General features: G+C 41.0%; 1 protein-coding gene across 1 annotated transcript in view; it reads left to right on the forward strand.

Annotated features, from left to right (window-relative positions):
- The window catches only part of LOC118211306 (acid-sensing ion channel 1), a 172620-nt gene that overhangs the window by 82893 nt on the left and 64350 nt on the right, over positions 1–25377 (forward strand). The gene's annotated exons all lie outside the window — the stretch shown is intronic.

The raw sequence follows: 25377 nt of genomic DNA on the forward strand, positions 1-25377 counted from the left end.
CCTGTTAAGGCTCTGTTCCAGTGTGTGCATGGGCCCCATATTCTGGTATCTGTTAAGGCCCTGTGCTTCAGTGTGTGGATGGGCCCCACAGTCTGGTATTTGTTAAGGCCCTGTGTTCCAGTGTGTGGATGGGCCCCACAGTCTGGTGTCTGTTAAGGCTCTGTTCCAGTGTGTGGATGGGCCCCCATGGTCTTTTATCTTTAGCTCTGTTCCAGCTCACCTCACTGATCTCCTTACTTGACTGAGCCACTCCCTACACTGACATCCTCATCACGTTTGGCCCTCTTAATTGGACTGACTCACTCCAAGCACTGACTTTCCAGGCCATGTCTTTGTGTCAGCTTTGATTAGATCCCCAAAGACACCACAACACAAAGGGAGGAAAACAAAGTTCAGTGTCTTCAATCTCTCGCAACATCCCTGTCTCTCTCTATCTCTCTCTCTCTCACCCTCCCCCCTCACTCACTGTCCCTTTCCCTCTGCTTCTGTTTCTCTCTCTCATACCACATATACAACATGCAACAAGTATGACCCACAACACAATAATAATAAGAATAATAGCAACAACAACAATAATAATAGCAATAACTATAATAATAATAATAATAATAATGATAATAATAATAATAATAGTAATAATTAATTAAGGTGCAAAGAAAATTTGTCGTAATATAAACAAATATGGTTATGATATAGGTTTACAAAATGTCTAATTATGGTACAGTAAGTTACCTTTTTTAAACTAGGTCAAGAAATCACAATTTGTTGATAACGAAAAACAAAAATGCCAGATTTGCCTTTTGAATGGCCAGGCTGTGGTCACTGACATGATATTTGTAATGTATTTGGTCCGGATCTCCCTCTGTTTTGAATTTTTAACGGTGAATAGATATTCTGCCAATTTTCTGTTTAGGGCCCAGTAGCATTTCAGTTTGTTTTGAGTTTTAATAGTTGCATGCCAATGTTCCAAATAAGAGTTTTTGAGGTGATTGATAATTTGGTTCACTCTAACTGATGGCGTGTCTGATGTGTTGTCCTGAAGCTGATGGTGGTGTTGGTCTGTTCAGTGAGCTTCAGGACTAGTTGGCTGAGGGGACTCTTTTATATGTTCTGCTCTCGACATAACAGGGCTTTTTTTGTATACAGATAATTAATGGATGAAAGCCTAATTTTGTCCTGCGTGCATTGTTTGGAGTTTTTCTTTCTAATTTAAGAAAAAATTGTTTTTGCAAAATTTCACATGCAGGGATTCTGTAGGGTGTTTTTCCCAACTGGTGTAATGTTTCATATATCCAAATTTTAATGGGAGGGTTTAAATTACAGAGCCTCTTCTGTATGGTGTAAAACGCCTTGCGTGCCTTCTCCTTCAGTGCATTCACTGCCAGGCCGAACCTCCCTGAAGCACCGATTATCAGACCCAGGTGCAGTGAGGAGAATTAGTGGTATGCCTAAAGTAAGCTGGAACTTATTTGAGATATCATGACTCTATCATGGTCTTATTCATGTTGTCTGTCAGGGCCCAAGTCTGGCAGTACTGCTCCAGCACATGCAGGTTCTGCTGAAACTCTTCTTCTGTATGGGGATGCAGGATGAGATCTTTTGCACAGAGCAGGACTTGGACTGCAGCCCTGTCTCACTCCATGCCCTTGAGTTCAGTTGTTTAGAGTACATAGATTTTATGATGTCATATATTTTACCCCTACACCACATTGAAGAAGTTTGGAAAATAGTCCTTCATGCCGAATTGAAGCAAAAACTTTTAAAAAATCTATAAAGCATCCCAAAAGGTTACATGTCCACTAAACTAACTTCCTCTGTTAGTTTAGTGGACATGTTTATTGTGCAGGGTGTAAATGCGAGCTGATGTATGGTGTTTTGGAAGAAAGCCAATCTGACTTTTACTGAAGAAACTGTGTTTGTTAAGGAAGGTAAGTATCCGGGTGTTTAAAATACTGCAGAAAACCTTCCCCAGGTTACTGTCCATATAGATGCCTCGGTAATTGTTAGGGTCAAATTTGTCTCCACTGTCGTATATTGTATATCCAGATCTACCCAGGTTTTGAAGAGTTTCAGTAGGGCAATCTTCATTTCAGAGCTGCTGTGTTTTATCATCTCAGCACTGATGCTGTCAGGCCCATTGGCTTTGCCTGATTTGAGGGCTCTGAGTTTGTCTTGCAGCTCTCCAGTAGTTATAGGGGGTTTTGGTTGTCTTTAATACATGCTTTTAATTGTTCAAGTCTTTCACAAATCAAATTGTGTCGATTCCGTTCTTTGGGTGGTAAAGGTTTTCAAAATATTTTTTCCAAGTATTTCCATTTTGAATGGATAACTCTTCTGTTTTTGCTGAATTTAGTTTTTTTCCGTGTTTCCCCGAAGTGGTTTTGGTTTATTGACTCTTAAATTTAGTTTAGCTTTGTGTTGATGTGTTCCAGTCTTTTATTTTTTGTTTATATTGTTTGAGTGTTTCTCAGTACCTTAGGCGTAATTTTGGTTTTTATGATTTTTATGTTCTTGGTTTAGTAGAGTTTTCAGCTTTATTCTATCATTTTACATTCCTCATCAAACCATTTTTCATGACATTTCTTATTTTTTATTTATAGTTTTAACTTGAATTTTGTAGCTACTTTAAAAAATATATTATTTAAGTAATTTATGGTCAGATTTACACCTAGTTTTGAAGGTTGATACTGTGTGTTTTGGAATGTGTCTGTTAGAGTTTTTATTTAAACACTGCCAATTGTGTAATTGTGGGCTGTTTGAAGCCCATCTGTAGGAAGGATTGGGGTTGTTCAGCTTATTGGGCTTTGTATGTGTGTTGGACTGCTGTGTTCTTGATTTGAATGTGATCTGATACGGCTGTTTGTGGTCTGACAATGAATTACTTTATGGAGGAGGGGTCTAGGTCTGTGATGGCATAGTCTACCACAGTCTTACCAAGAGCTGAACTGTATGTATTTGAAATCAGAGGGACTGTTTTGGTAGAAATACAGTATTTCTACCAAAGGAGTCCCTCTGATCCTGCCATTTATTCTGTTGAGACCAAGGCTTTGACATTCAACAGTTGCTTACCATTTTTATTGACTACTTTTATTGAGTGACACGGATTTGTTCAGAATACATGACAGTTTCCCTGGGTGCTGTTGAAGTCAGGTAGTTTACCTGTCCTGGAGTTAAAAACTCCACATAGCAATACCTTCCCCTGGGCCTGGAGGTTTCAGATTTCCGTGTGGAGATTTAGGAACACGTTCTCTGAGTAATAAGGGGATTCAGAGGTTGGGATATAAGCTGCACACAGGAATAGGTCAGATTGGAGGGATATGACTTTTTTAAAAAAAATTTTAGCCAGTACCGTATGATAATGACCCCAGAACCTCTGCCATGCTGGGCATGTGTCTGCTTGAGGGATGGCAATATTATCTCTCTGTAGCCTGAGGGACAGTGAGGGACAGTAAGTTAATCTCCACTGCACCATGTCGGCTGGAGGATTAAAACGTCTATGGTTTTGTGCTACTGATATAATTAGGATCTGTGCTCTTCAACCCAAACACTGAAGAACACAAACACTGAATGTTCCAACATTTCACAGAATAGGGTATAATGACAAACTGTAACATGGATCAATAATTAAAATATGATCGTAGACGATTTATTATACATATACATGTATACTTAGCCAATTATTCTGTTGATTATGTTGAGGAGTTGCCCTATTTCCCCCATCTCAGAACTGGCCAGGGTCCTTGGTGTTGCAGCAATAGCTGCATAACTCTGCTGTCTCTCTCTCTCTCTCTGGAAAGAACTTTGCTGTTAATGATGCCCGGTTCGGGGGCCAGGATGTAACTGGCTTTGCACTATAATACTTAAATCCCTGAAAGTTCATGCCCATGAATAAGAATTTTGTTGAATTAGAATTTGAAAGGCAATAAGTGCCATTTTTCTAAAAAAAATAAAAATAAAAAGTCACTTCTTAAAATAGCCTTGTTTTATATTTGTAATACTGCAAAAAAGTTGCTAACACACTATTTAGTCATACAGGGTGTCCACCCAACTTTGTTAGTATTTTTTCTAGGTTATTTACAGTGAATAGCTGACAAAGTTGGGATGATTCAGTTTGGTATACTTCTTTGTGTCGCTGAAAGGCTTTCTTCCCTAATGTTTTATTTTTCTGCTACATAAACAGACACATACATATCCAATCAGAGCCCTCTGATCAATGTAGCTAAAGCAGTTGCTAACTAAATGTCCCTAAGAAGTTGGCTCCTGTGTCTGAATTAAGCGGATCAATCGGCCTGTCTTAGGCTGTTCTCCATTGCTTTGCAGCAGAACAGTAATACAGTAAATGCCTGGGACCAGAGCATAAGAGGCCATGTTTGACATACCGTAGATTCTGTTTTCTGTTGTGACCTTTGCTTGTACATGTGGTATGACACCAGGTAAATATCATGATGTGATACCCAGGCTAGTGCCGTTTGATCTGAGTTGTTCCTTTCAAAGATCATCATTTGACCCTGTCTCCGTCTGACTGTAAACTGGACCTCTGTAGATAGAATCTCTTTCAAGTTCAAAAGATCTTTGAGAGCACATGGTTTGAAAACAGACTCTCTCTCTCTCTCTCTCTCCCTCCCTCCCTCCCCCCTCTCCCTCCCCCCTCTCTCTCTCCCTCCCCCTCTCTCTTTCTCACTTTCTCTCTTTCAATCGCGCGTACCGTACACACGCACGCCATAACGCGCACCATCTTTTCTTCTCTTTCTCGGGTGCTGTCGGCCTCTGTGGACGCTCGGTGTATTCTGAAACAGCCCTCCCCAGCCAGAAGACAGGAGGAGGAAAGGGAGAAGAAAAGCATGATGGGAATACTTAATGGGCCACGGGGGCTCTGAAGATTAGGGGGCGCGCGGGCGAATGTCACTTTTCGCTGCGGCCCGGTGCTTCGGGGTCACCCTGCGACTCCGTGGCGAGGCAAAATCATCTGCTTTATTTTAATTGCCCTCTGCAGATCTTTCCGGCATATTCTAGGCATTTTCTGTCTTTTTTGCGCCCTCATGGGTAGAGGTTGCTGTGGATTGACATGTGGGAAAAGAAAAAAAAAAACAAATAAATAAATGAATAGATAAATTAAATAAATTAATTAAATAATTAAGTCTGTCTAAAGACGTAAGGATCATCCTTCCAGGGGGACCATTATCTATAGTCCATGAAGCGAGGTGGACTACTTCAATAACCAATCCTGAACCTCACTGAGTCAACATTACTGGAGAACATAAAAAGAGCTTCATTGACCATCTGTCTGTCAAAAAGCAACCAAAGAGACTGGGCTCTCCTTCCTAAAAGCCTGAGTTTAAAAACTCTGCTTTCTTCCAAGCTGAGAGTTTATGTCAAAGACTGACTGTTTAAGTGGTACGTTCATTTCCCGAAGGTGCGATAAAGCCCGCGGAGTGAGAATGAGCTGTGGTTTGCAATTGATAGAGCTGTGGTTTTGCCTGTTTGGTGTTCAGCCCAGCTGGAGTAGGCCAATATCTGTCTGTGCAAGGGAACTCCTAGCCTCCTGACCACAAGGCCGAAGTGAGTGAAGAGGTGCCTCAGTTCAATTTATAATCAGCGTCAAAATGTACTATAAGATTGTATGTGTATGGAGCTGCTCTGTAGCCTTGTGTGTGTGTGTGTCTGCATGTTTGTGTTTGTGTGTGTATGTGTACAGAGGCTTAGGGTTTCATTTGACGCATTTGCCTCTACAGTGGAGTCACTCTGCTGGCCAGAGGGAAATACTTGCGGGGCTCCGACAGTAGGGGGCAGCAGAGTGTAATTTTTTCCTCATAAGGGCCAGCTTCCATCATTCTGCATTGAGAAATTGTACTTGATGTCACGGCAAGTTGCGTTTCGGGGTGACTCGTCATCTTTAGAGGACCGCTCAGCTACGTGATTCGGAGATTTCATTTGTAATTAGAATAAATATTGGGCTGGTATCTGCTGACAAAGGCCTACTTTAGGATAATCGTCAGTGTAGCCGCCATACAAATATTGTTATGCATCCGGTAACTCTCTTGACATATTATTCAATAGAAATATTATGCAATGGAAAAACCTGTGCTAGACCCTAATAGGATGGTCAAACCCGCTTTGGTAATTTTTTGGAAAACATATTTTGGCGGTTTATTTTTTTGTGACTAATGCCATGAATGCTGCAGTATAATCAAATAACAACACATAAATCGCTATCTTGGCTGTTTGCCTTACAGTAATACGGGTTTTAAAAATGAGCTTCCCACTGCTGTGTAATCACACTTGTTGAAGCAATAAGCATGCCTTCTTTGTAAAACTGAAGTGCTGTATACTGTGCCACACATGTAAAAATCTCATTGTTCAAAATAGCCTGTATGGAAGTATGAATAAATAGGCTAATAACCGATTAACATCTAAAACATTTCACGGTGAATTTTGCTTGTAAAAAGCGTGTAATAATGCCTTCAATGTGTTTACATTTTTTTATAATGACTGTTTTGTTTTTGGGGGTGTTAGTGATTAAAACTGCTGGATTCAGAAAATTAAACATATTTCACTTAATCCTCATTTTGCTGACTGTGTTTATGTCTGTCTTTGTACGTGTGTGTGTGTGTGTGTGTGTGTGTGTACATATGTGTATATGTCTGTGTCTTTGTGTTAACTTTGTTTTTATCCTTATTTGACATTCCCCATCTGATTGTGTGGCATTATTGATCCGTGCATTTTCAGGGGCACTAAGGCTAATTCATCAGCAATACTGCAATTGACAATTTGACAACACATAAATATTCTGTAGAGCACATTGCTGGCCGGTAAATGTGCTGGATTATTTCTGTGTTTGTAGATGCTTCTTCTTACACATGAGTGTATTTAAGTGTGCAAGTGAAGTGCCTGTCTGAAAGAGTGTGTGTGTGTGTGTGCATGCGCATGCATATGTATGTATGTGCATATGAGTGCATGTGAGTGTGTGTATGTTTTGTGGTATGTGCATGCGTGCATGCATGTGTGTCTGTGTGTGTGCATATGTTTGTGAGTGTGTGTGCTTGAATTTGTGAGTGTCTGTGCATGTGTGTGTGTGTGTGTGTGTGTGCGCATGTGCAAGTGTATGGGTGCGTGTGTGTGTACATGCATATATGTGTGTGTGTGTACGTGCATGTGTGTGTATGTGTGTTTGTATTTCTGTGTATGTGTATGCATGTGTGTGTGAGAAAGAGAGAGTGTGTGTGTGTGTATGTGCATGTTTGTGTGTACATGTGCGTGTTTGTATGTCCGTGAATGTGTTTGCATGTGTATGTGAGAGAAAGTGTGAGTGTGTGTGTTTGTATGTCTGTGTAAGAATGTGTGTGTGTATGTGTGTGAGTACAGTATGTGTGTGTGTATGCGTGTGTTTGTATGTCTGTGTATGTGCTTGCTTGTGTGTGTGAGAGAAAGTGTGTGTGAATATGTGTGTGTGTGTGTCTATTTGTATGTCTATGTATGTGTATGCATGTGTGAGAGAGAGAGAGAGTGTGTGTGAGTATGTGTCTGTGTGTGTGTGTCCATGTGCAGTGTGTGGGAGTGATGTGAAGCTTGCCACAAGGCTGTTGGGATGCTGAAGTAAATGGAGATGTATCGGTCCAGGTGTAATGGGTCTGTTTTTCTTGGGTTGGCTAATGAGACAGTTTAGCCACAGGGGCCTTTCTGTGTAAAAAAAAAAAACAACAACTGCAAGAGGTGGAAAAAACACTATCTAGTCTGAGCCATTATGTTTGCTGAGAGAAAAGCTCAAGTCTCCCTCTCAATCCGATGGGACGGTTATATCCCAGGGGTTGGGTATAGCAGGGAGGGAGGGGTCAGCAGTCAGCAGTGAAAAATCACACTATTATTAAATGAGTACAAAAACTCAAACAAAACAAAAACAAAAAGAGATTGGATTCACCCTGAGGTCTGCACAATGCAGTGGTATTTGTCACTTTTCTGCAGAAAAAAAAAGTTATTTTTTTTTAACAGTGTTTTTGTTTTGGATGGAGAAATAACCTGTGTCTTAATAGCGCAATCTGTATTTGTTCTGCATTGTAAATATGGAGGTTTATGATGGAAAAATGCCTTTACATGGTTAATATATCCTTACAGTCTTTGCATTATATATACACTCCAATAATAGTTGTTTCGATGACTGCATTCTCTTCACATGGTAAGAGGAAAGAACACAGGCCCAAGTTACTCAAAATAATTTAGGAAGCACTGGGTAGCAGCATTGCTTTGGAATAGCTACAGCATGTTTAGTTTGTGTTAGCTAAGGTAGCCAATATTGTTTATTGTAACTGGTCGTAATTTTGATATTAGTACTTTTAATGGCAGGCCTAGATTTTGCAAGTGTCAATGACTTATAGTGCTTTGTATGTGTGAGTAACTTGGCATTTTTATATGTTGAAAATGTGGTGTTTTTTTCAGATATTTTATTACAAGTTAAATTTATTATGATGCCCATGTTTGTCGCATATACTTTCAGTCATGTATGAAATGTATGATTCCACATGAGTATATTTTGTGTTTAGAAATATATTGCCTCATTTGTTGGAAATATGCATACAGTCTTGGTAGAATAATGACTGGAGCAATTAGAATGAGAATAATGTGTGCGAAATGTAGTGTAATAACCGCCCCCCCCCCCCCACCCCCCCAAAAAATAAGAGGCAAAAGAGAGACTAGGTGGTCATTACCAGTCCTGTTGGTGTTCCATCAGGTGCTGGGTTTTATGGCAGTTAGTGTAAAACAGGAGTCAACAGTCTCACAATCCCAGTGGTGTTGACAACCATTAGTACCATTACCAGAATGTAATCTGCGCCAAGGAACATTGAACTTCAACCGACAGCCGCAATCAGAGTATAAAGCACCAGGAGAGCAATCCTCAAAAAATTTAAATGTGTTTGTCCCTGCATAGAGATGATTACACAATAGTTGTCCTGGTTATAATACGAAGGAGTATGTCATCATCAACATATCCAGTTAGTTGTCAGAAGTACTGCTGTGGAGGAGTGTGATCCTCTGCAATTGTTTAGTAATTTGGAGACATGATCTAAATAATCCCAGGTGGTGCTGGCGCCGCTGTTTCTCTCCCCCTGCTTGGCTGAGATTTCATTGGTTCATTTCTCTGTCCAGTACCTACCAGCTGGTTCATTTTCATTTTGCCTCCCTAGTTTATACCCATTACTGACAATGAGTAATCTGCCTGATTTTCCTTTTGGCAGGTCCCTGTAGAATATCAATAACCGTGCTCCATTTTTAATTGTGGCTTTCCCCGTCTGTATTGGGGGGGGACGGGGGGGGGGGGGGACGCGAAGCACCGGCCTGACTCTGAGCTGTCTCCATGGTGATTTGTGTTTTTGTGTGCTGTGGCAGTGAGGTCACGTGATTTGCTCACTTTTCACCATTCATGGAATGACAGCATCTTATCGCTTTGAAGCCCCTCCCCCCCCACAAGATGTCGATGATAAAGCACAGTGCACAATTAATCATGATGAGTGTATTAACATGATATTTTTGTGATATTATAAGATATATCATATTTACATAATATACAGTATGAAGCTATATGAACTGGTGGAGTTCCAGGAACTGAGTAGCTTGTCCTTTAAGGAACAGCTGAGAAGGGGTCATCTGATCATCTTGATCATCATTTCCCCGGAAGTCGTGAAGGCCCATTTTTGAATGCAGATGGCTAGGTTTGGAATGTCAGCCATTGCAGAAGCATGATCACTTTTTATATTTTCCTTTTTCATCTTTATAAACTTTGAGACATGACGTGAGAGCACATTCTTACCAGACTCTACATGGCTATGTACAGTGGGATATAGGGATATATTCTGATGTGAAATAGCAGTCATTATACAGTGATCATTACTCATTACTAGTAATAATGTGACTCAGTGATCGCTCAAATCAGAATCTAGTGTCCATCAAAGCCACGAAGTAATGCATATTATTTTACTTTACAGCCATGTAAATATTCTCTCTCGTCTATTCAAATATCCCTTTACCTCAATGCAGCTTTTGACAGTTTTCACCTGCAAGCTCCTGCTGTCGTCACTAACTACTTTGGGAATCTGTGTCACAGCTCTCAAGTGGTTTGCTTCCTACCTCGTCTGTCACTCCTTCCAAGTTACATGCGGGGCAGGGGTTGCACTTTCAGAAACTCTTTACAGGTGTCTCCCATGGCTCAGTCCTTATCTCTCTTTACCAATCTTTCCGTTCTGTCATCTCCATAGCCTTAGTCTTACCATTGCTATGCTGGTGATACACAACTCTTTCTTGCTCTCATCCCTGCCCCCCCCCCCCCCCCCCCACCTGATACATTGGTCCTGGCATGATTCTCAACTTGCCTAAAAGAAATATCAACCTGGATGACAAATCATTGAGCAAAGCTCAACTTGGCTCAATCTGAGATACTTTACTTCCCAGCTAGGTTCTCCCCCCACTGGACCTGTCCTTCACCCTGCATGGCACCACACTATCATTACATTACATTACATTTATTTGGCAGACGCTTTTATCCAAAGTGATGTACAAAAAGTGCATTTCATGGTCATAGACAACTGCTAAACACAGGTTCAGTAAGGTACAATACTTATTTTGTACAGCTATCACCCTCTTTATCTGCCAGGGTTAGGGTTAGGCCTTCAGATACCAGTGAAATTCCTGCAGGCTACTGGGTGTCTCGTGGCTTAGCCTGTAGAGCACTGTCCACATGCTCGTTCCGAGCCGCGACGTCGGCGGTTCGAGTCCCGACCGTGTGACCCATTGTCGCACGTCTCTCCCTCTTTCTTCCCCTCTTTGTCCTGTCTCTCTACACTGTTCTGTCCAATAAAGCCCAAAGATAAAAAAGAAAAAGAAATTCATGCAGGTTACTGACAAACTTGAAAACAATTACCAATTTTCACCTGTATTCAGAACATAATTCTTTCTTTAATACATTTAGCTTAATAACGGTTCATTAAAAGCCCTCTGGGGTCTGCTTGAGTGTTTTCAATTTTTACTGCCATTAAGTTATTTTAAAATATGTATTTTACTTAGGACTGGTATAACAATTTCATTTCTTGAACATTATTAAGGTTCTGGCAACAGATACCATCGTAGTCTCTGACTCAGTGATACTGCTGGAGGCACAAATGGCTATAGTGAAAACAGTTCTGCTTAACGAAATGATGCATGCTTAAAATTCAGAGAACCAAAAGGATGCCAGTCTCACCTTTAAAACACATAAACCAATTAAATGTTCATAATTTTTCATGAAAACATCTACTCACTGGTCTATAAGCCATGACAGAGTGACAGCACAATGAGGCAGATGACCTTATGTGAGACAATGATGCCTTCCCTCTCTTGCTCTCTCTCTTTCTCTCCTCTCTCTGTCCTCTCTTTCGCTCCTCTCTCTGTCTCTCTCTCTCTCAATTTCAATTCAATTCAATTCAATTTAAGTTGCTTTATTGGTATGAAATACAGACATACTTATTGCCAAAGCATACATATATAATATGTAAAATAATAATAATATTAAAATAATAATGGTAAATGTAACAATCTATACAAATAACAGCATTGACAGCAACAGAAGTAAATCAATAAATATGTACAATGTTTATATGGGGTGGGTGGTCACTCACTGTCCCTCAGGTTATGGCAGGCTGAAATGAACTGTGCCGCAATTGGGGCTGTTGATCTTTCCCCTAAAAGAATTGCACATTTGTCTTCTTTTGATTTGTAATTAAAATTATTTATAATTTGGGATAATTTTTGGAAATATTTTTTCCTAAATTGTAAATATTTTGTGCAAGTAAGGAGGAAGTGCATCTCTGTTTCCACCTCTCCTGTCTTACAGTGACCACATATTCGCTCTCATACTCTCTCTCTCTCTCTTTCTTTCTCTCTCTCAGTCACATACACACATACACACACACACAGGTCAGGGGTGGGATGACTGCAGATGGCAGCCAGACTTGATATTTGTGTCACATCCAGTCAGAGATTCACAAGTGAGCTTCAGCAGCTGGTCTTCTCCTTTGGCATGCAGGAGTGCAGTCTTCAGGACCCCCTGGGGATGTCTGTGCATATGCCCATCCTCCAGTCTATTTGTCATGTTTCATAAAATCATGTGTTTAAGGGTCGAGACTGTAAATATAGTATAGTCCCTCTCCACATATTTTTGCGGCCTGGGACAACTTGTTTGTCACCATTAGATGGCTTTCCTGGTAGCGTCTCCCAGTGAATACACGTGGAAAAGTGACTTTGAATACAAACACTGAAAGAACAGAAGAAAACACTGGAGACAGTAATTTTAAAATGAGAGCGAGAGTGAGAGAGGTTACAGAAAAGCTTAGATCTGCTAAAACAGTACTGCCAGACCTGGGCCCTGGCAGTAAACCTTAACAAAATTAAACTTTTTACATTCCAAAAACACAGATTCATTTTAGGAACACCTTACATTGAACATTCCTCAAATTACAATAATTTAGGATTAAAAATCAGCTCTACAGGAAACTTCAACATTTCAGTGAATGAACTAAGGGAGAAAGCACGCAGGGGCTTCTAGAATTATATCGCTTACTGGGAAATTCAAACAAAATCGCAAAGTAAAATGAAATGTTATCTGACCCTAAAAAAGACAGTACACTGTAGCGAACTACCTGACCACAGTTACTGACAAAAAACTGAGAACCACCTTGACGAGGTGCAGACTCAGCAAGCACCACCTAGCCATAGAGACTGGCAGGCATCATGGTTGCCGGAAGAAAAAAAGATTGTGGCAACAAAATTGAAACAGAAAAAACACTATCTGATGAAATGTACCAAATTGACCAAATTCGACAAAGATTTTACCCGAAAATGGCTCAAGAACGTCCCCAATTGAATGATTCACCTGATTAAGGTAGATTAACCTTCATATTAAGAGAAAAAAAAGTTGCTGCACAATAGCAGCACAATTTGTGTTCTCTTGACAATGTGTGACCACCTTATGCACACACACACAGCATACACGCGTGCAAGCAGACAGGCATTCACTCATGCACACAACACACAGACAGACAGACACACACACGCACCCACCTAACATCACTTACTGACATCTTTGTCATAGGCCTGGCCTTTAAAAAAAAAAAAATGTATATATATATATATAAACTAATTCATAATCTAGCATTTGGTGTATATAATTGTATGTTGTAGTCACTGCTTTGGCAACACAAGTGCCTATATTTGTCATGCCTGTAAAGCACTTTGAAATTGGAGGGAGAGAGAGTGAGAGAGTGTGCATGTGATCTCCATTGTGACGCTCGGTGCCTGTGAGAAACTGCCTTTATACGTCTTAGAATTGTAATTAGGCTTCGAGTCTAGCTTCAGACAAAGTCTCTAAGATTCTGATTCATTTCTGCCTCCTTTGTTTCATTAATTACCCCAGCCTGCTGTGTTTGTAATTGCTTCAAGATTAAAAAATACAGCCAATCTCAACTTTCTAAAATGTGTTATTAGGTTCGAAGATTTTAATCGTTTCGCTGACCGTATAATATACTCGGAAAGTCAATCAATCTGTATCGCTCGGAAGTTTGCGCCATTTCAGAGGCGTTCAGCGCGCGATCCCGCCACAGTTAATCGTAAAGTTTGGTGCTGTAGATCAAGCTCAATTAGCACTCCCGCTAACGTGAGCGGGCTCTATCAACGCCTTCCCCCACCCCAGTGTGTGTGAGACAGTGATGTTCTCCCTCTCGCAGCACCTTGTAAATATGCTCCTCCAACCCTCAATATCATCATATCATATCATTACTGTTGATTTGATTTTTACCGGTGCCTGCCCGCGGCAGATGGGTTCCCCCTCTGAGTCCGGTTCTGCTCCCTGCTATCAGTCAGGGAGTTTTTCCTTGCCACTGTTGCCCTAGGCTTACTCTTTGGGGGCCGGTTCTCTGTAAAGCTGCTTTGTGACAAAGCTCCTTTGTTAAAAGCGCTATACAAATAAAAAAATGTAATGATTGATCGTACAGTATATCATATATCACTCATCAGTTTCATATCAGTACAAATTCCAATCATACTTCTGCTGCTAATAATAATAATAATAACAATAATAAACTTTATATCTTGTGTATTTTACTCACAAGAAAACAAACTGCTCAGGTGCTTTACAGTGGAGCAACTCAGCTGAGACTAGAAAATTTGTATATTAGTAACAAATTAAGCTACTCATATATTTGTGACAAACATTTCCATAATTTTGGTGCAGAAAAAGGACATTCCAACATTTAAAAAAAAGAAACATATATTGATACATATGTTATATTCTCTGATGAAGACCAGGACAGTTACAAGTGTTACAGCTTTTATTATATGTACTATGCATACACAAATAATGGTGTTTTCATTGTAATTCTGTTGCTGAATCTAGATATTCTCTCTGTGAGTGGAGGCTGTGGAATCTTTGCTCTTTGAAGCAACATACAGTATTTTAATGGCTGTCTGGAGACTTGCTATAACAGTAATCATGTCTAAAAACAGCTTTGAGATGGAAACACCTTAAAGCTAGTCTAAACATCTGTCCAGATGCTCCAAACATCTGTTCAGGCATGAAGGAGAGATTCTTAGGGACTAATTATAATTACTTACAATAAATGAGAAGGTATCTATTTTGGTTTTGTTTTGATTGTTATTATTCATATCACATGGAAAAAACAATTCATGTCACTAATGAAAAGAATTACTCATGATAATCTTATAAAAAGAGTCACCATCTTTCTATGAAAAAAAACAAATTAATTCAAGGTAAGTAGTAATGTTGTATCAGTCGGGGAAAAGGAGTTTTAGCGGATGAGAAAAATGTACAAAGTCACTGACAACAGACGTGTCCCTTCAAAACAATGCTCCTTTCATTCTGTTTGCACATTGCTCTTCCTGTTAAAATCATGTTTTTATTGCACTGGCTCAAATGGCCTTCTCTTTGGTTTATGGAACGCTGTACCCTCAATTGTAAGGTGCCGCAGTCTCCCCAATGCAGCTATCAAGTAACTCAAGTTGATGTTTTTATTTTCCTTGAGAAGGCTGTCGTGCCGGCTTAGAAACCTGACTGCCTTTTTCTAATGGACACACAACTTAGGCTTGTTCCGGTTTAGCACATATTTAACTTTTATGTGTGTCTGAACCTTGACCAAGCGGGTCATTTGAATTTGAAACCATTTTTTTTTTAAATGGCGGCATTGTGCCTCGCCCCTCCTGGCATCGGTGGAGATGTTTGACTGTGGGAAAACTTCTGCAGTGTGTCTCCTTGACTGATGGTATGGTCTGCCCTATTTAGACCCCCAGGTTGGGCTCTGTGAATGAATTGGAAAATAAAGTGGTTTCGTCGTTCTGAATGCCAGCACATTTTGGCCATTTCTGGTAAAACAAAAAAAAATGAAAAAGAATTTAACTTTTTTTAACCTTCAATCATCTCATCATGGTATGACATTGAAATATCCTGTCCATGAAACATGTCATAATTATACAACATCTGACAGTCCTTTGTCATTACTTATTCCTCCTTTATGACATAAATGTTTGTGTTTATTCATGCTCATTTTATACTAGCATCTCTCATGGGCTACCTGCAGTAATTTATACACTGTTAAATTTCAGGCAGCTAATAGGGCATCAATATTATTTGGAGTGTGAACTCACCAATATAAACCATGTTGAGTGTGTAGTTATATCTACTCAATTTGTGGCCCTTACCTACAAACCACTTAAATGGAAGCCAGTGTCAGTATTTATTGCAGATGCTCTACCTGATTAATGCTTTGGGAGCCTTTAAGTAGTCTGTGCTAGCTGGCAGCATATCAAAGCAAATATTGGACCAAAGTCTTTTGTACTAAGAATGATTCCACAAATGTAGTCGTTAACATGAGTGTTATCATAACACTGAGGTTTTTCTAGGACACATCCTCATCACGTAGTCTTTAAACAGGACACCAAAATCGCAAGATGAAGGTTTTTTTTGAAAAAACTTGCAAAAAGAAGCTTCACTGAGAAAAGCGGACTAGCATGACCGCTACGTATCAGGGAAAGAAAAAAGAACAGCGAGATTGTGAAAGTAAAAATACATCCCTTCTTCAGCCTTGACACTTGGTTAGGTGTCTTCTTCCTTTCAGATGCATTATTTGGAGGATATCTGTGTTTTATGTGCCCACAGGCTTGCTGAATTTCCAAATATAGTTTCAAATAGTGACTTGAAACAATTTAGAGAACATTGGGTGTCATTGCTTTGGAATACAGCTTCTTTAAATTCGGTGAGGTGAGAGAGCCTATTTTGTTTGTAGTACAGCAACTTGGCATCATTTTGATATCAATACTTTTAATAGCAGGCCTAGATTTAGCCAGTTTGAATGAATGAGTTGTAGACAGTGCTTTGTATGTGTGGGTAACTTGTTATTGTTTTTGTTATGAGATCTTAATATACACTATCAGAGCAAAATGTACTCCAGGAGACTTGAGTGAACATTGGACAGTATTTTAATTTTGATGTTAATTTTCACCTAGATGTGGGCGCAACATGAAATTTACAAGAAATAGGGGTGTCTTTACACCTGGTAATCTACTGACCCCCTCAACAGGTTACAGAATTTAAATATGCTCAAGATTTATTTAAGTTAAAATGTATGATCAAGATATTGCAATGCATTAATAACAGCATATTTATTTAGACAGCATATTTACACAGTACACTCAATGTTTTACAAACCAGAGGGCAGCTGAGCTGAGCTCCCCAAAAAAGACCTGAGCCCACCAGTGTGCAATCGCAACCCTACCCCCTCCCCCCCAGTCCACAATTTCAGAGACTTAACCCCCCCCCCCCCCCCCACTCTTGAGCTGCCGTTGGAACAGCTGTCCGCCAACATATTGCAGACTGGCACCAGAGCGGTAAGGCTGAGGGGAGGCACTCAGCTGTTCAGAGAATGCGAAATAGTCAGCCACTGCCACTATTGCCACTACAGGGCCATGTGCAGACTTTTGGAGGTGACACACCCCACTGGTGTCTCTTCAGTGACACACCCCCACTGGTGTCTCTTCAATTCACACCCCACTGGTGTCTCTTCAGTGACACACCCCACTGGTGTCTCTCCAGTAACACACCCACTGGTGTCTCTTCAGTGACACACCCACTGGTGTCTCTTCAGTAACACACCCACTGGTGTCTCTCCACTAACACACCCACTGGTGTCTCTTCAGTGACACACCCCCACTGGTGTCTCTCCACTAACACACCCACTGGTGTCTCTTCAGTGACACACCCCCACTGGTGTCTCTTCAATTCACACCCCACTGGTGTCTCTTCAATTCACACTCCACTGGTGTCTCTTCAGTGACACACCCCACTGGTGTCTCTTCAATTCACACCCCACTGGTGTCTCTTCAGTGACACACCCCACTGGTGTCTCTCCAGTAACACACCCACTGGTGTTTCTTCAGTAACACCCCCTCTGGTGTCTCTTCAGTAACACACCCCACTGGTGTCTCTTCAGTAACACACCCCACTGGTGTCTCTTCAGTAACACACCCCACTGGTGTCTCTCCAGTGACACACCCCACTGGTGTCTCTTCAGTGACACACCCCACTGGTGTCTCTTCAGTAACACACCCCACTGGTGTCTCTCCAGTGACACACCCCACTGGTGTCTCTTCAGTGACACACCCCACTGGTGTCTCTTTAGTAACACCCCCACTGGTGTCTCTTTAGTGACACCCCCACTGGTGTCTCTCCAGTAACACACCCCACTGGTGTCTCCTCAGTTCACACCCACTGGTGTCTCTGCAGTAACACCACCCACTGGTGTCTCTTCAATTTGTAATAAAAAAACAAGTAGCTGACTTTTTTCTTTGTGGACAACCACCTGCCCTCTAATGAAAATACAAAAGGTTTCACAAATAAGAATAAATAAATATTTAAAAAATATAAGAAAAGTGCCAAGAGAGGGCACTTTGTGACCGCAGGCCAAAGAGGCGGAGGCTGGCACCTCCCCTCAGGCCTCTCTGTGCAGGTCGTGCCGCGTGCCGCTAGCTGTCCGCGGTGGCGGGCGCTGGCAGACGGTGGGCGGAGGAACAGCTGGCACCGGTGGCGGTCCAGTTGGCGCTCGGTTTCTCTGGAACTTTGCCAGCGGGGTTGTGGGGTATTGGGCACCTCGCACCTGTCATGCATTTCCAAAACAAACCTGAAACTTGCAGAGAATTAACTGAGGTTCAGGGCTGACTCTAGCCATTGTGACACCCTAGGGTTGAGCGGTGGGGGGTAGGGGGGGGGGAATTGATTGTGGACTGGGGGGATTTTACTGACTATCATGAACACAATGCATTCAATTTTCACATTTTTCCCTTCATTTACCACCCTCCCTTATGGAGGTTGCCCTAGGTGGCTGCTTATATCGCCTATGCCTACCAGACCTGGATCAAATATTTTTCTGTGCTCTACTGATCTTGCCTGGTGTAATTGAGCCAGCCAATATGACCAGAAGGTGGGGTTTGCACTTTTTTTGAGAGTATTTTATTGGTTCCAATACACCAGACAAGATCAGTAAAATGTAGAAAAGTATTTGAATCCAAAACAAATATGTAATTCACCCAGGTCTGATGCCTGCACCCAGCCCTGCTGCAGCTTGATAGTCAGCCACCTTAAACTAGCTGCATGCTTTACACCAATCACAGGGCAGCCTGCGTCTGCAGCCTTCACGCTCTGGAGTCCAAAAGCTTTATTCGCAAAATGAAGAGAAAGACAGCCTAAAATGGCAGCCCATATGGGTGCTTTGCAAAAGTGGGGATTTTGATTAAGCTTTTTAAAGGAACAGATTGCTCCAAAATCTGGTGCGAGAAATCTGTGGTGTAAAGTTTGCTTTGTTGAACCAACCAAGGATTAAGCAGTGAAGGAAACATCTGTGCTGTATGTCACAGACCAGGAGGCCTTGCACACATTCATTCTGAATTCAATGATGAAGAAATAAAAAAGAATTGTTATATTATTTATTTATATTTTATATTATATTTTATTTTTATTAAATGTCAAGATTAGATTTTACATTGGCAAAATGTATGAGGAACAGATTAGAATTGCAAACTAGTTGTGTAAGTCTGATGGCGATGACCTCGAAGCAAATTTCATAGGAAGAGGTACGATAGCTGCTGGGTAAGATTTTTGTGATGAAGAATGATTGCTTTTTATAGCTAAAAGATGTGTTATAAAAAAACACCTCCAAGACCATTTTCAGAGGGGAAGAGGGATTCATCTTCTACTGTCATCTGGACAAGTGTTAAAGTTCAGTCCGAGCAAATTTAAGAAACATAGTAAGATGTAAAAGCTTTAAAAATGATGGGATTCTTTATTCATAGTTGAATGATTAAAAAGGTCTTTGTGAGCAGAAAAAATCACCCTAAAGCCCTTTTTCTGTGTTGTTTTACCTCTGGTTCATTTTCCAGCATGTCCCACTGTTCTTTACAAAAAAGAACTTTTACTGTGAAAACCATTTCAGAGTTGATAATTTACCCCCCAAATTAAATGCACTCAATACAGTGTCTCTACATGCTCAGGATAGCCAGAAAACAAATTAAATTATCAGTTTATGGGCTGGTAAAATATTTTGGTTTCCACAAAGGCATAACTAAGTGGCAAAGATGATGACACAGTTCTTCAGGTACTGTGGAATTGTTAAAAGATCTATAAAAATGACTCACTTCTCCTTCGGAAGGCAAGGCCCACTGAATGTGTGTGTACGCGCGTGTATGTGTGTGTATGTGCGCGTTTGCACGTGTGTGTATGTGCGCGTACGCACGCTTGTGTGTGTGTGTGTATATAGCTATAGCATAGTGGGTAAGATTTGAGGCTTCTTATTTAGGGATGCAACTTTTACTTTGGACTAAGATAGTTCAGATTTGGGGATGGCAGTGTGGTTTAATTTTTTTTTACGAACTGAGCTTTCAGCTTTGACGTTGCAGGCTTGATTCCCATGTTGGGGGAATTGCCATTGTACGAGCAAGGTACTTAAGTTCTTATGACCACCAATGTCCAATTAAATTAGACGCTAGCATTTAATAATAATCATTTTAAACAGAGGGGGGAAAAGGGTTTAAACTGAATTACAGTATAGTATAATCACTGTATAAATGGATTGTAAAGAATGTAAGCTGTGGGTTAGAGCATCTAACAAATGCCAAATTTTAAAGTGCTTATGTGCGTCCGTGTTGGCGTTTGGGCAAAATGTGAATTTTTCACTAACAACAGAACCTTGTGATTCTTCAAGTGTGTCCTGTTTCCATGACGATGTTAGGTTTGTCACAACCGTCAGTCGTTCCAGTGGAGGGGTTGGAAAGAAACCATTAGAATCGCTCTTCCTCTTGTCTGCCTTCTCAGCATGAGCTTTTAATGAAGCATTAACCCCGGGGCGACACAAATACTAGCGCCCACTGGTGGCTACTCGCAGTACAGCAATGCTACATGGGCAAAGGAAGCAACTGGAGGCGACCTCAACCAATGAAAAGCCACGGTAGCCTAATCGTGCAATGTTCTGCTATGCGATACTGAGATAAACATTGTTAATACAATGAAAAAATGTCAGCTGAGTATGTTGCTTGTGCGTGTTTCTTGTTGTGTACCACTGCCTGTCCCAGATTACCTGTCTTCTGCTTCTTCACTGTGGAGCAGATGTCTGGTAATTGAATTGATATTTGTCTTCCTGTGCTGTGAATGAAGTGTGTGTCATTTGAATCATAATCACTGCGTTTCTGTGACTCCTCATTCATCATTTAATAACATTCTCATTTTGGTTAGCTAACTAATTCATGTGCCAGAGTGGAAGAAAATGCACTTGCGGTACTTTGCACTTACGTTATTATTTTACTCAGGAGGTTATTTCCATACAGATGTAAATACAATACGAATACTTCAGATGCACTGCCCTCCAAAAATACCAGGACCAGGACCAGTGATATGACATTTTGACCAGAACTCAGAAGGTTAGAATGAAATCCTAAAATACAAGAAGGTTTATTTATTTGTAACAACGTCCAGTCTCAGGGCTGTGCAACCATACAACAAATCTTTATGCTATTAGCAATGTGAAGCCATCCTCATAGAATTCCAGAAATAATTTAGACAGTGGGACTATTGGGTAGCTCATTCGGTTAAGGCACAGTTCCAGTGTGTGAATGGGCCTCAGGGTCTGGTATCTGTTAAGGCACAGTTCCAGTGTGTGGATGGGCCTCATGGTCTGGTATCTGTTAACGGCACTGTTCCAGTTTGTGGATGGGCTCCATGGTCTGGTATCTGTTATGGTTTGTTAAGTTGTGTGGATGGGCTCCATGGTCTGGTATCTGTTAAGGCACTGTTCCAGTGTGTGGATGGGCCCCATGGTCTATTTGGCTGACAGCCCTGCAGGCAGTGTAAAGCTGTCCTTAGCAGCACACAGGGAATGAGGAATTTAGTATGCTTAGTAGACCCTGTCTCATTGTACAGCAGTGATCAGTTCCACCAGTTCATTTGTCTGCTTGCTCAAGCTGCACATGAAGAGTCTTCCTCAGACTCATGTCTGTTTGAGCTCAGAGTCCAGGGTTTCCCCCAGAAAAGTTGTTAGGCCCGGTGGCAAGTATCTTTTGACAGGGCCTGGCGTGGGCCTGCGACAGACTGATGGCAGCATTAAGGTAGGGCCCTATAGTTTCTGTGATAACAGAATCATAGACGGAATCGCGGAATTGAGAATTTAAAAAAGCTATAACACAGATTCCATAAGGCCCTACATTAAGTCAGTGCTAAAAGCTGACTGGAGATTTGAAAATATGACTACGTAATGTGAATGTTGTTATAAATAAGTCATTTATTCAACACACATTTAAAAAATCAACAACTATTTACAGCATAGCAGAGTCTTATAAAGAATCTGACAACAATGTACAGTCTTGGAATGCTGTGTTTTCAACAACAGCAAAAGAAATTAAATTAAAATAAAAAAATATCAAAGTTTTTACACTCTACAAAAAACTTGTATTCAAGTCCTCATTGGCTGCTGAATCATACAACAAGCCTTGGAATGCTGGGCACATTTAAACATTTAAAAAACTGTCTAAGGTTTTTTGGCTTTTACAGTAGGCTACCTTTTCTCCTTGACATTATCCCTAAATGGCACAAAGGAAGTAGCCTATCTGTGTTACTGACTGTTTGGCTAGCTAGCTAAGTTAGCTACATGACCACGTTGTCATAAAATTTTTCCTGACCGTGAAAACAGCCTGACTTGTTTACATTTCGAACAGATGTGGCCCCTGTGTAAATCTATCGTTGTTTCCGTCGCAGCACTTTAGACACAAGCAATATCGAAAAAATCCTGAAATTTCTTCTTACCGTGAAGAGTGCCTGACCCTCAACCGTACCGTTTTTTCCCCAAAGATGGTATTTCTAGATATAGCCTAATTTTGCCGCTGTGTTAACATATTTCTACGATTGACGGCCAGGCACTCTTCCCCGTAAGAAGAAATTTTAGGATTTTTCCAATATTACTTGTGTCGAAAGTGCTGCGACGCAAACAACGATTGATTTACTCTGTAGCCACATCTGTCCAAAATGTAGACTCATGTCTGTGAGCTCAGAGTCTTCCTCAGACTCATGTCTGTGAGCTCAGTGAATCTTCCTCAGACTCATGTCTGTGAGCTCAGAGTCTTCCTCAGACTCATGTCTGTGAGCTCAGAGTCTTCCTCAGACTCATGTCTGTGAGCTCAGTGAATCTTCCTCAGACTCATGTCTGTTTGAGCTCAGTGAATCTTCCTCAGACTCATGTCTGTTTGAGCTCAGTGAATCTTCCTCAGACTCATGTCTGTGAGCTCAGAGTCTTCCTCAGACTCATGTTTGTGAGCTCAGTGAATCTTCCTCAGACTCATGTCTGTGAGCTCAGAGTCTTCCTCAGACTCATGTCTGTGAGCTCAGAGTCTTCCTCAGACTCATGTCTGTGAGCTCAGAGTCTTCCTCAGACTCATGTTCGTTTCAGCTCTGTGAGCTCAAACAGCTCTGTAGCTCTTCAGGACCAGGGCTGGGGACCCCAGTAGACCCTGCGGCTCTCCATGACTGGGCCTGGGTCCCCAGCAGACCCTGAGGCGCTCCAGAACCAGGGCTGGGGACCCCAGTAGACCCTGTGGCTCCCCAGGAGCAAAAGTCCACATACAGTGCTGTGTAGAATCACACTAATCGAAGAAACTGAAAGTAGTGTGAGAAAAACTTGCTCTGCTTTTCATACTGTGACTACAACTGAAGGAGGCCAAACTTGTATTTTTGAAATTAAAATATCGCCTTCACTTGTGAAATGTACGCCAACGCATTTCTGCCATGGTGAAAATATTTTCTACTCAGAATCTCCTTCTAAAATGAGAAACATTTTTTTGAAATGCTATAAATGCACATAGCTTATCGAAAATGGTATTCAGAATATGCTCAGTGAAAACAGTTTCAGACTGATTTTTTGTACAGCCCCAAACATTTCTGAATTATTCTTGGCAAATTCATACTTATCACAATATCACGTGAAGTGCTCCAAGATTGCAGAATCTCGCCATATCTCAACCAAAGGCTAATTACTCTCTGAGTAATTGGACTTTGCTGAATTAATTCTGTCTATCATTTTGTTATATCAAATTCCTTTTCTAGTTATAACAAGAGATGTTGGTATGTCATTAAAATGAAAAAGGATGTCATTATAATGACAAAAGTTTCTCGTTATAACAAGATACTGAACAGAAAATATTTTTCCACCGTTGCAGAAATATGCTGCTGTAGAAATGTTTAAAAGTTTAATTATTTAAATTCCTAATTTGCTTTCTTTTGTAAAAATATTAAGCAGTGCATTCTGGGTATGGTGACCCAGGCCTGTGCAGGATCCACTTTTTTGGAAAGTATGGCATCTCCGTGGAGCTGTGGGAGGTGCTGTGGTGTCAGTAGTGAAAATGGAAGATCTCACCGTGATCTCTCTTTGATCTCGGGCTAAACTCAAAGTAAGCTCAATGTAAACTCTGCACTAAAAAACCCAGATCTCCTCCGGCACTCTCACGCCAGCGCCGAAACCCGTGGTGTTTATTTATTTATTTTATTTTACTTTTATTTGACCAGGAAATCCCTTGAGATTAACATCTCTTTTTTCGAGGGGGACCTGGCCAAGATAGCACACCATTACAAAGGCACCAAAATGATAAAAACAGAGCATGTTGAAAACAGACAAGGGACAACAGATACATAATACAAAATACAAAATCCAGTTTATGAATAACAATTGCCCTCTTCAGTTACACCGTTTTTTTTACCAGAGCTTTGAACTCTCCCAGAGAGACAAAATCATTAAGCTGCAGTGTGTTCTGAAGGTTATCACATGACCAGGGCGCAGAACAGGAGAAAGCTGTTCCACCAAGTTCCGAGCAAATCCTGGGTTACCTGCTAGAGCAGCCATCTAGTGGAGCTAAAAATTATAACAGCTGGTGGTATGTGATAGGAGATTACACAGATATAAAGGGAGTTTACCCAGTATGGCTTCGTAAATAAAAACATACCAATGCTGCAGTCTCCTTAGGCTTGATGAAGACCAGGAAACCAAATCGTGAAGTATACAGTGATGTGTACGGGACAGTGAGCTGGAGTCGGTGTGGGCCTCATGCATATGCATCCATGCGTCTCCTTTGATGGAGAAAGCAGAAAAGGAGATCAGCTTGTCAGATCATGCTCTTGCCCTGGGATGGATGTCAGATTGTGAGCCGAATGCAGACAGACCATTTTTTGCTGAAGGCACCGTAGAAGATAAGCGCCGTTTTGAAAGTCATGTCTCTTCCAAAGTGAATGTTTTTTTGGGGTTGAGATGTACGCATCTGTTTCACTGGAAAAGCTTTGGAGGGCCACCTGTCACTGGCCAAATATAAGGCTTTCAGGGAGAGTGGCTAACTTTATTTTGATGCTGTATGTCCATGTATTTTGGAAAAATAACGTTTGGGGCAAAGTAATTTTTTTATTCATTTGGCTCTGTACTGGAATTTTAGATTTGTAATCAAACAATTCACTTGTGGACTCAGCACAGCTGAGTCTTTCTGCTTTTCTGCTTTTATTAAAGGGTATTTTTATACATTTTGGTTTCACCATGTAGAAATTGTAGCACTTTTCATAAATAGTTCCCCCCTATTTCAGGGCACCATAATGTTTGGGAAAAATGGCTTCACAGGTGTTTCTGATTAGCCAGGTGTGTTCAGTCGCTTCCTTAGTGCAGGTATAAGAGAGCTTGCAGTATCTAGCCTTGATTCCAGGCTTTTGATTACCTTTGGAATCTGTTATTGGTGTTTGGCATCATGGGGACCAGAGTTGTGCCAATGAAAATCAAGGAAGCC

The sequence above is a fragment of the Anguilla anguilla genome, chromosome 13, assembly GCF_013347855.1.
Source record: "Anguilla anguilla isolate fAngAng1 chromosome 13, fAngAng1.pri, whole genome shotgun sequence".
In the NCBI taxonomy this organism is placed as follows: Eukaryota; Metazoa; Chordata; class Actinopteri; order Anguilliformes; family Anguillidae; genus Anguilla; species Anguilla anguilla.